The sequence below is a fragment of the Fukomys damarensis genome, unplaced genomic scaffold, assembly GCF_012274545.1.
Source record: "Fukomys damarensis isolate Sample0158 unplaced genomic scaffold, DMR_v1.0_HiC HiC_scaffold_39, whole genome shotgun sequence".
NCBI classification, from domain to species: domain Eukaryota; kingdom Metazoa; phylum Chordata; class Mammalia; order Rodentia; family Bathyergidae; genus Fukomys; species Fukomys damarensis.
In genome coordinates this window covers 45,415,921-45,427,898 of record NW_022900951.1, presented here as the reverse complement: position 1 = coordinate 45,427,898, position 11,978 = coordinate 45,415,921, and the positions used below count along the sequence as shown (strand labels likewise).

The window sequence follows — 11,978 nt, the reverse complement described above, 5'->3', positions numbered from 1 at the left end:
CTACAACATGGGAAAAAATTTTTACCAGCTGCTCCTCCGACAAAGGGCTATTATCTAGAATATACAAAGAACTCAAAAAAATCACCCCCCCAAATATAAAGACCCAATTCAAAAATGGGCATCTGAAATGAATAAACATTTCTCAGACAAAGAAGTAAAAGCAGCAAGTAAATATATTAAAAAATGCTCCACATCACTGGTCATTCCAGAGATGCAGATGAAAACAACACTGAGATTCCACCTCACCCCAGAAAGAATGGCTGCTACCAAGAAATTACACAATAATAAATGTTTGCGGGGATGTGGGGAGAAATAAACCCTTCTTCATTGTTGGTGGGAGTGCAGACTAGTGCAACCATTGTGGAAATCAATATGGAGATGCCTCGAAGAGCTTGGACTGGAAGTTCCATTTGAGGCAGCCATCCCTCTGCTGGGTATCTTTCCAAGAGAACTAAAAGAATCATATCACAGTGATGTATGTGCACCTATGTTCATAGCAGCACAGTTTGTAATAGCTCAAACTTGGAAACAGCCCATTTTGGCCACCAGTTGGAAACTAGATAAAGATGTGGTTTTTCTATAAAATGGAATATTACTCAGCCATAAAAAATAAGAAAATAGATTCATTCATAGGAAAATGGATACATATTGAAGATATACTCCTAAGTGAAATAAGTCACAAGTGTAAATACCAAATAGTTTCTCTGGTGTGAATAAACTGTAATAATACATAAGATCCTAATAAGATTACTGACATTGTGAAATGGGAAGAAAGGGGCTAAAGGTGTAGGGAAGGTGGGATGGGTAGGGGAAGGGTAATAAGGGAACAGAAAAAAATGTGAGATAATGAAAAGATGGAAATAAAGTGTTCGTAGATGGGGAGGGGAGGAGGGGCTGAAGGGAGGGCAGGGACAAGGGGAAAAAATGAGAACCAAGATCTGTCATGTAGAGGTACAAGATTCCAACAATGAATTTAACTGTACAAAATATACCAATAAACTCAATTAAAGAAAAGAAAAAGAAAGACGGTTGAGGAAAGAGAAAAACAACATGGGCAAAACAAAACAAACAAAAGTCAAAACCTAAACAACATGCCCTCCAAAAAAATAACTGATATAAAAAGGAAAATGAAACAAACTAATAAACAAAGAGAGAAAGAAGAAAAAAATTTCCTCTGGTGCCCACACTTCTGTGGTAGTGTCCAAGTTGGAGCCCAAATCTCTGCTGAGTAACTCTACCAAGTAGGATTAGTAGTTGGGTGGGGGGCTGATCTTGGACTCTGGATGTGGGGCTGGGGCCAGTCTTTAGTCAGCAACTTTCCAGATGGCCAGCCCATTTTCTTACTCTGTTTGACTTGGCATTGTTCTCCCAGCTGCTGTGGCACCTTTACACAGAGATAGCCAAGGCTGTTCCAGTCCTGTACATTTGGTCCCTCTGATCTTGCACAGCCTCCTCTGTTCCACACCACTGACTCCACTCACCTGATGCCCTCTTTGTCTTGCCACCACGGCACAAGGCTGCTTGTCCTGCTGGTCGCAAATTGGAGGGAGTGCTAGAATTTTTCTATATTACTTAAAATGTGAATCCACAGTTGTAATACTTTTCTGCTGTTACAAAAATCATATTTTTGAATAATATTTTGAATAATGATATTAGGGAAGGTACGGGGAAAAAATTACCATTTGAGAAATGAAATGAGATTTTCTTAGTGTAAAGCCAGTGGAATACCTGTGATGTGGGCCACCTGGGGACATTCCTCCCAACAAAGTTGTCAGACTGTCATGTGGAGAATGCAGGGCTATATTGATATTAATACCTAATTAGTGGCATTACGTCCTGTGTAAGAAAGGGTTGTGCAGGTAAAAGCGGGTAGTCTGCAGGGAATCTGTGAAAGGTTCATCCAAGCAGTAAAAGGATATCTGTTTACCTAAGAAAATCTTATAATCTGGCTGATGATACGAACATTGACATTCCTAACAAGAAATTCTCTCTAAAGCTTATATGCATATAGACAGTCTGAACTCGAGAATTCCAATCACTGAGATAAGCATTCCACTCCCTTCACTCAGATGCTGACGCTTGTGACTATTTTCCTCTACTGAAAGAGGTGAGCACAAGTCAATACAAGCCACTCAAAATGAGCCGGTGGTAATAAATTTGGTATCTGTTTTATTCGTTAGCCTTCTGTGACACTGTCATGGATCAGCACTTGACTTTGGACTATGGTTGAGTGTCCACAATCTGAACCATAGCGTCTCAAAGGACTTGCCACATGGTGACTAGTCTAAGCAGCCAGCTGCTTCTGTAAAAGTGACCTCTAAGAGAACTTCTAACTGCAACAAATGATATGCCAAATACTTTTAGCTCAGCTCTAAGGACTGAGAAAAGGAAGGAGAGAAGACATATTAATGAGGATGGTAGAAACCTCTGTGACTACCAAATTACTCCATGTGAACACCTGTGTCTTCCCTGCCTATTGCATGGATCTATCCATAGATTTATTTTGTGTGTGTGTGTATTAGGGTAGAAGGTGTAGAGGAAAAGAGCACAGTATGCATATCACAGAAAAAGCTGCGATGAGGCTTGTTTCTCTCAGTAGACCCAAGAGGGGGATGTCAACATCCCCATCTCACAGACCAAAAAGCTGAGTCACAGAAACAACCCATGAACCAAACAGGACCACTAGGCCAGCAAACGGAAAAAGCAAAATTTGGGCCTGAGACCCTGACTGAGAAGCCCACGTTTTGCTAGCACAGGCCTGGAAATCTAGGTACTCTCTCTTCCTCTGAGTGACTGGCCTCACTCACTCCAATATGTGCCCCAAACAAGAAAATGTGTTCTCCAGGAGGCCTAAGAGCCCATCTGAGCTCCATGTGGGTCTATCCAGATGTGAGACTTACTCCCTGGGGTCTACTCTGTTTCTACTGTCAGATCTCTCCCCTATCAGAGACACCGTCACACTACCAACTCCCAAGTCCCTCCTGGCGCCCAGTGGAGCTGCCAGAACAATCAGATGCTTGTGTGTCTGCTCCACGGCAAGCCCTGGTTCCTTGCAGGGCTGGAGCCTGGGGAAGCCACAATCTTGTGGAAAGAAGCTGTGCTGTGCTTCAGAATTCCACGGGTGAAATGCTCAGCCTGTCTGCCCCTGGCTGTGTGAACTGCCTCGGGTCAATCAACAACTATGAACTGGTTTCTCACTGTGCAAAAACAAAAGAAAAACAAACAAAAAAACACAGTTAAGTGGGTCCTGCCCAAGAACACACAGGCTGCTGCGCTTCCAGGATGACTGGAGAATCGCCAAAAGGCAGAAAACCATATACAGATGTGACGTGATTTCAGTTGAACTGATACTTTTCCAAAATCCAAGGTAAATCCCTGTGCACGTCTCATTTGTCCTGGCATCAGCTTCTGCCAGCAGCCTGCATATGAAAGGAAGCTGAGGCTAGGAGGGACTGCAGCATTTACTCCCCAAGGGCCAACATCAATTCTGCCTGGCTGGATGACTTTCCTCATCTGTTGCATAGCAACCTCCCCTGTCAGCTGCCTGTTTTTCCTCAGCACTTCCTCTGTACAGTGTCTGCAGTGAGACGTGATCAGACTCAAGAAAGGAGGTCTGAAACACCATTTTATGCTGCTTCCATATCTGTATGTGTAGTCCTTCCTTTGGCCTATGAATTCTAGATCTGTAATCCAACTGTCTACCTACATTCTCCAAATGGATAACTCTCGGTATTCTCAAAATTAACAAATACCAAACAAACTGAATCCCTTGTATATATCCTCCTCCTCACCATTTATCTACTTTAGTTATACCAGTGCCTCATTAAAATGTAAGCTTCTTAAGGAGATAGATTGTTGTTTGTTTTATTCATTCATTGTGGTATCCCTAGTGCCTAGAACAATGTCTGGTACATTTTATATGTTCACTAAATATTTGATGAATAACGAATCACTGTCCACCCAATCGCTAAAGCAAGAAACCTGAAAGACATTATTTTTCTTGTGACAAATTCACTTATTTTTCATTGTATAAATAATATATATTCATTACTGAAGTGCACATTCATAATTAAAATTCAAACATTATCTAAATATTTTAGAAATTAAGTAAATCATTCCATATCTTGTCATCTCAATATAACTGCAAAGATTTTATGCTACACTTTCATAAACCACTTTATGGATATGTATTTATTCTTACACCAATGGGATTATAAATATGCCACAAATATTTTAAACTGTCTTTCTTAACTTCTATCTTTGCCTACCAGGCATGCATTAATGCCATTTTTATATCTTTCCATGTTCAGTAAGTAATACTTATTGCTTTACAAGAATTACATATTATCACTTCTCGGCCTTTTGGCTAAGATTAAGTGTAGTACAAGAATTACATACTATATAAAATTGTATGCATCTCATCTTATTTAATAGTAACCTACCTCTGATTCTTTTAGATGGGTGTATCATATTCCATGATAAATATGTACAATGCATTCAAACATTTCCCTAGGCAGGCATTCATTCTAATTTTAGGATTTTTTTAGGAAAAGGGGAACATACAAACAACATTGTAATCAAAATACCTATGCACATACCCTTATTTTAATGTGCAAGTACTTTTTATTTCTATGACACTACATGCCTAAAACATACTCTATATTAGTTGGTATTAAAAGACCTTTCCAAAATTTTGCCAACCTGATATGTATTGTCATTTCCTTGTGGTTTAAATTTATATTTCTGTTAAGTAATATGGCTGAACAGTTTTATATGGCAACTAACATATTAAAATTTCTTTTGTAAAGTGTATGTGCAAATCTTTCTCCTGTATTTTGCTTGGGTTGTCTTTGTCTTACTGACTTTCAGGAGATCTTTATACAGTCCTACTGGTCTTATTCAATATTTCACATTTTTGTAAGGTAATACAGTATACATACTTTATATTGCACAATAGTGCCAACTATAAATGCCACAAAGGTCATATATTCACTTCTTCACATGCCCTTGGCACTGCTGGATTTACCAGCAAGGCAAGCTGGTAAAAACTACTCTTGGAGCCACTGACTCATTGGTCCATGCTGACTTCTCCCAACAAGATATAAGAAAACATTCAAAGCCGTGCACGGTGGTGCACACCTGTAGTCTCAGCACTCAGGAGGTGAGGTAAGATCTCTGTGAATTCCAGGCCAACCTGGGCTACATAGTGAGCTCAAGGCCAGCCTGGACATACATAAAGAGATCCTGTCTCAGAAAATCAAAACAAAACAAAAATGCAGGGAGTATTTTCAAGCAGGGAAATTCATCCAAGTCTTGGCTTCCAGGCATTTTATTAAGGGTCAGCTGTATATGCATGGAGCATCTGCATAGCTGACCATATCCAGACTATGCAGTCAAAACTATGCAGTCAAAACTAAGACCTTATAGTTGAACCTCCCACCATAAACCATACAGTTAGCATAAACTGTTTATTAAGGCTCAAGGCCCCAGGCAAACAAAAGCATAATATTCTAAGGGTTTACAGGTTATCACCCAAGAGCCATACCTTTTCTTGTAAAGTACATTTTTTTTAATGCATAGGGTCTCAACACTCCAAATCTTGTGAGACAACCTGTTCACTGCACAATCATAACTCCCACCTAACACTTTGAAAAGAGAGATTAAAAAATCCAGATGGGTCAGGCATGGTGGCACACACCTGTAATTCCAGCACTCAGGAAACTGAAACAGGAGGATTGCTGCAAGTTTTTCAGGCCAGCTTGAGCTATATAGTGGGACCCTGTCTGAACTAATCAAAAAGAAGTGTGTGTGGGGGGGTAGCAATGGTGGAATTTACTGCCACAGTTGTAGTGGGAGCAGCAGCCATAAGAAAATGGAACTTCCAGGGGCAGCACTGGTAACAGGGCCAGCATTCAATGTCTAGTATTTAGTATTGGCAGCAATGGTATCCAACCAGCTAATATTTATGGCATGACTTTGAAAATACAGCTGGTTCCCAACTGCTTTTAGCAATATTTTATTAATCCTACTACTTTTTTTTTTACAGGTTTTTTTCCCCCCCGGTACTGGGAATCAAAATTCGAACATTGTGCTTGCCAGGCAGGCAAGCCAGGCGGCAATGAGCTAAATCCCCAGCACTGACTTTTTAAAGTTTTAAAAACCTTTTAATTTTGAAATAATTACAGATGTATAGGAAACTGCAAAGATAAAGCTTCCATCCACTTCTCCCAAAGGTTTATCTATGATACTGAATCCAGAATCTAACTCACAATCATGACATTGACACAACACGCATATCCAGTTCTATGTTGCTTTAACATCTCTTTACTACCACAATCAAGATATAAAACCAGTATATCACCACAAAGTTTTACCCTTTTAAACTCCCACGGGAGGGGAGGCCAGGGAAAATGATGAGAAGTCTCAGTGAGCTGGAGCTGTGAGAGTATAATGGAGGGGAAAGTTCCAGCGGTATGCTGAGAAGCAATCAGCTGAAGAAGCTGCAGACCTCCCAACAAAGCCCACAAAGATCTCCAAGTTTGGATGTGCCATAGGTAGTCAGACACCAAGAAAACATGAGCTATACTCATCAAAATTGGATCAAGTAAGCCTAAAGAAACTGTTCCAAACTCTTGCTCCAAAACCCCTTTCAGTAGTAGCAGCTTTTAATGACGCTAAAGACAGTGAACCAGAGGAAATGCCTTCAGAAGCAAAGATGAGGATAGACCAAACCAACATTAGGGACCAAACACTTTCAATAAAGGAAAGCATGAATTTTCTGAAAAACAGAAGCTATGGGAATGAAATACAAAATCTCATCTTAGAAATGTCCATGACCAAGACAATTAAATGATGTGTTTTGAATTGGGATATGGAATGGGTGTAAAGTTAAAAGGAACAATTTCCTTTTAAAAAAAAAACAATGGTGTAAGACTTATCTTCAGAGCTGTTTTTTTTTTTTAAATTGAGTTTATTGGTACATTTTAGGTATACAGTACAGTTACATTCATCATTGGGATCTTGTACCTTTACATGACAGGTCTTGGTTCTCATTTTTCCCCTTGTCCCTGCCCTCCCTTCACCCCCCACCATTTAGAAACACTTTATTTCCATTTTTTCGTTTTCTCATATTTTTTTCTTTTCCCTTGTTACCTTTCCCCTACCCTTCCTAATTTCCCTACACCTTTAGCCCTTTTCTTCCTACTTCACACTGTCACTTATCTCATTAGGTCTTTTTTTTTATGATTGAGTTGTACACTAAAAAGTGAGAGTTTGAAATTAGAGGTAATTTTTGTAATTTCATGTGATTCATTCCCAAGGATTAGACATAATAAAGAAACCAGAAAATGGTACCTCTTTTTTATTTGTTTGTTTTTTGTTTTTTTGGTACTGGGGATCAAACTCGGGTCCTTGTGCTTGCAAGGCAGGCGGCAGAACCACTGAGCTAAATCCCCGGCCCAGTACCTTTTTTTAAAAAAAAAATAAGAATTGCATTGGAGATTTTTATTTATTTTTTTATTTAGGTAGCGGGGATCAAACTCTGGTCCTTGCACTTGCGAGGCAGGCAGTGGCACCACTGAGCTAAATCCCCGGCCTTATTTATTTTTATTTATTTAGTACTGGGAATCAAACTCAGGGCCTCACACTTGCCAGGCAGGCGTTGCACCACTGAATTTACATCCAGCCCCAAAATGGTACCTTTTGAAGAACTGCGTATTTTTTAGGCAAAACTATTAACACATTAAGTGGGAAGCAAAAGGTTGCTGTCTGTTTAAAACTACCAGTAGTTACTCCTAAATTAACTCCCTCTTAAACTATCTGGCTTCTAGGAACAGTCTTATAGAGAAAGGGGGAATATTGTACTGAAAGGAAAATGCTGCTGGACTATTGACTGAAAGTAAATTTAGATAAAATTAAAACTTTTTTCCTCATAGACATGTTTTATTTCATAATCATATATTAGGTATTGCATTACTATCATACAGATGCTGAGCTCTTTTACAAAAAGTAAATTTAAAAAATTACATGCAAACTGTCAAGTATTTGAAATAGCCCACTTCGCATTAATGGTCATGTCTACCTTCATTAGCCTTCAAAAAACAGCCATTTGCTACCAAAGTAAGTCAGTGTTTTGAATGTGCTTCTCTTGGTTTTTATTTAGAAGCTAGTTCCTGTAAACATTTCCACCAGAACCAGACACATCATACGGAAGCTGCTTTTTTTGGGTGGGTGAGGGGCTCCCGCTTGTGAGGCAGGCGGCAGAACCACTGAGCCAAATCCCTGGCCTAGGAAGCTGTTTCTTTTAAAATACAAACTGCCACCAAAAATTTAACTGTACAAACTGCTTAAGCATTTGGCTGGCTTCTACTTTTCTAAAAAGTATAAACGCCAAAAAGAAAAGTTAACATTGTACAAAAATAGAAAACTGTAAGATATATTTTCTGTTAACTCTAAGCATTTACGTTATCAAGTTGTTAAATCCAACTTGAATTGAGCTCACTACAGAATTTCTTATTGAAACAATTATATAATTTATTTTAAGTATACACATACTGACCAGTGGCCACTCAAAAGCATATTGTAGATACTGAAAATAAAATGTGTCTTCAAACACATTTTATGAAACTGCTCCTCATTTGTGTATTGTAGGGTATTTGTTTTGTATTTTTATATTATATATGGACTTTTCTTAATGTGATAAACACATCTTTGAAAGCATAGCACAGACAAAAGAGAAATGAGGCAATAATTTCCTTTAAAATTCCTACAACGTTAAATTTGGAGGCAGGTTCAGACGACTATTTTACTGGTGGTAGTTACTTGCTGATCTCTCTTAACAGGTAGTAACTCCAGCGAAGAAAACTGTGCATATGCCTATAAGCTGTTCTTTTGCACTAAAGTTTAAACACCAAGTAAAACAATGCAAAGGTACACAGAACTATTAGTTCTTAAATCATATGATTATATCAAGAAATATGAATTTAACTTTAACTTACTTTTATGTAGCAAAACCACTTTGGTCCATTTTACTATTTGTTAGAATAACATCCCTCTGCTACCTACTCTTTTCTTAACCGAAAGGAGATGAAATATTAATCTAAGGTCAAGATGAAGAGAGAAAAACTGAGATTAATGGCTTTACTAAAATAACCAATAAATTTTGTCAGATTAAAGTCTCACCCAATTCCCTATTCCCACCACCAACCCTAATCCCTGGCAGCTACTAATATGTTCTCCATCTCTGTAAATCTATGATTTTGAGATGATAAAAATGGAATCATGCAATATGTCACAATTTGAGATTAGTTTTTTATATTCAAAATGATTCTGCGATATGCCCAAGTTGTGTGTTTTAATAGTTTGCTTCTTTTTCTTTTCTTTTCTTTGGCTGAGTAATAGTCCATGTCTATATTAACCATTACTCATTGAAAAATTTCTGGGTTATTTCTAGGTTAAAATTATTGTGAATAAAGTTGCTATAAACACGTGTACAAGTGTTTTTGTTCTTTTGTTTTCTGTGTTTTGTGTGACACTGTGTGCGTGTGTGTGGGTGTGTGTAAATTCTCATTTCTGTGTGATAAACTTTCAAGAGTTCAATTGCTGGATCTTACAATAAGAACATGTTGATTTTATAGAAAACTATCATACTTTACTAGAGTGATTGTACTGTTTCACATTCTATCAGCAATATGTGAATGATCCAATTCCTCCAAATCCTTGCCAGAATTTGTTGTCCCTATTTTTTAGCCATAGGTATGCACTAGTATATTTCACCGTGGTTTTAATTTACAAAACTTCCTTGATAGTTCTACTTTATTTGACATCTATATATCTTCTTTGATAAAATGCCTCTTTGTGTCCTTTGCAGATTTTCTAATTGGATTCTTTTCTTTCTTGCTTTTTAAATGCCGAATTTTGAGAGTTTATATATTTATACACAGTGTTTGTCTGTATGTGTCTTGCAAAATTTTTTGACAATTTATAGCTTGTCTTTTCATCTTCCTAACAGAGTACTTTGCAAAGCAAAACTCTGAATTTGTAGGAAGTTCTGTTTATAGGTTTTTCATCTCTTTTTTTTTGTTTTGTTTTGTTTTTGTCTTGTTTTGTTTGTTTGTTTGTTTGTTTGTTTGAGACAGGGTCTCACTATGTAGTTGAGACTGCCCTGGAACTCACTATGTAGCCCAGGCTGGATCCTCACAGTGATCCTCCTGCCTCAGCCTCCCGAGTGCTGGGATTACAGGCATGAGCCACCACGCCCGGCTATAGGTTTTTCATCTTAAAGATTATGATTTTTATGCTATTTCTAAGAACACTTCAACAAGTTCTAGGATCTGACTATTTTTCTCGTATTAGCACCTAAAAGTATTTCTTAAATATTTTATTTAGAAGGACCCCATCATGGTAGATTAGAGGTAAAACCATGCACAGGATAGTCAATGCTCATCAGGATATGTAGATATTTGCTATTGAGGTCAGATGAAAACATAGGCCAGAAAGGCAACTTGAGGTTCTATAGCCAGTATCAGAGGTATTGGGTGAAAAAAGCAGGGTTGTTTCTCAATCCCAGCACCGCTGACAGATCAGCCACAGCGAATACACCATTTTAGGAAAATATTAAAACCCCCGAGGGAACAAGTTGATGGAAAAACCAAGTAACACAGTAGTAGCCAAGTGGCTGTGATTCGAACTCAGCTGAGCACTCACTGCCCTGTGCCCACCTGCTTCACCTCTTTTCACATTGGAAAACAAAGCCCAGTAACCAAGATGCTCACAGGAGAGAGAACCTTCAGATGAGAGACTAAGGAAAACCTCAGACAGAAAATTAATCAAAGATTGGTGATTGACTTAGGACTGAGGTGCCTTTGGGACAGAAAAAGAAAAAAACATGGGCTAAGTTCTGGATAAAGAACCAGGAAAACAGATGTGGAGTGGCTGGGAATGGTGTGATCTGGCAGAAGAGAAGTGCTGAAGTGGACATACTCCCACCACCACCCCAAATGCCACCAAACTCTGCCCATGGGGTGTTATCACACACACTGCCCAGCCCGCCAAATGTCACAGAGCTCAGTGCTATTGCAGGACCCATTCCACTCCGCACTAAAAACTGCTCAGCTAGGAACTCATATTCTCTCCCTCCCATTGGCTCTGCTGAAGTCCAAGTAGAAGGGCTCTCACCCACCGAGCTCTCAGTGCCACTGAATTGCCAGCTGGATGGAGAATCTATGAGAAACATGGACAGGGAGTATGACAGGTGCCAAAGGAGAAGTGATAGGAGTGGTGGGATCAGTGGCAGTTGCATGTCACCCTCTCCTGGAGCAGCATGGAAGGAACAGACATAAACAGTTGCAAGGATCGCCACAGATAGAAGTCAGGGGTTGAAAAAGTCCCCCCACCCAGAGACCATTAGGAAACTTGACCAGTCCCAGTCCCCCCACACCCCAAAAACCAATTATGTCAGTTACATTTCTGTCGTTGCTGAGACAAAATACCTGACAAAGTTAAAGGGGAAAGGGTTTAGTTAGCTCAAAATCTGTAGAGGTTTCAGGTCATAAGCAACTGGCTCCAAGGCTGAGTGGCACACAGCAGAGGGGCGTCACAAAGGAGAAACAGTTCATGGCGCCCAAAAGGTAGCAAAAGCAACAGGGGAGCCAGGGATTTAGCTCAGTGGCACTGTGCCACTGCTTTGCAAGTGTAAGGTCCCATTACCCACCCCTCAAAGCAACAAGGGACCTTAACAGCATATTTTTACCCCTTTTATCTTATCCAGACTACTGGGGGGCCGGGGATTTAGCTCAGCAGTTCTGCTGCCTGCCTCGCAAGTGCAAGGTCCTGAGTTCGATCCCAGGCACCCACCCCAAAATCAGACTAATGGGATCAGGGCAGTGCCAAATGAATGTACTGGTTTAAGGGCTGGGGATTTGGCTTGGTAATACCGCTGCATGCCTCAGAAGCACAAGAGGGAAGGGAAGGGGAGGGGA

At 39.5% G+C, this 11,978-nt stretch overlaps 1 protein-coding gene and 1 pseudogene across 2 annotated transcripts in view; one reads left to right on the top strand and one right to left on the bottom strand.

Annotated features, from left to right (window-relative positions):
• The window catches only part of LOC117284763, an 8,153-nt pseudogene extending 1,304 nt beyond the window's left edge, over window positions 1–6,849 (top strand).
• Window positions 1–11,978, bottom strand: part of Maged1 (MAGE family member D1) — a 123,157-nt gene that overhangs the window by 10,374 nt on the left and 100,805 nt on the right. The window lies entirely within an intron of this gene.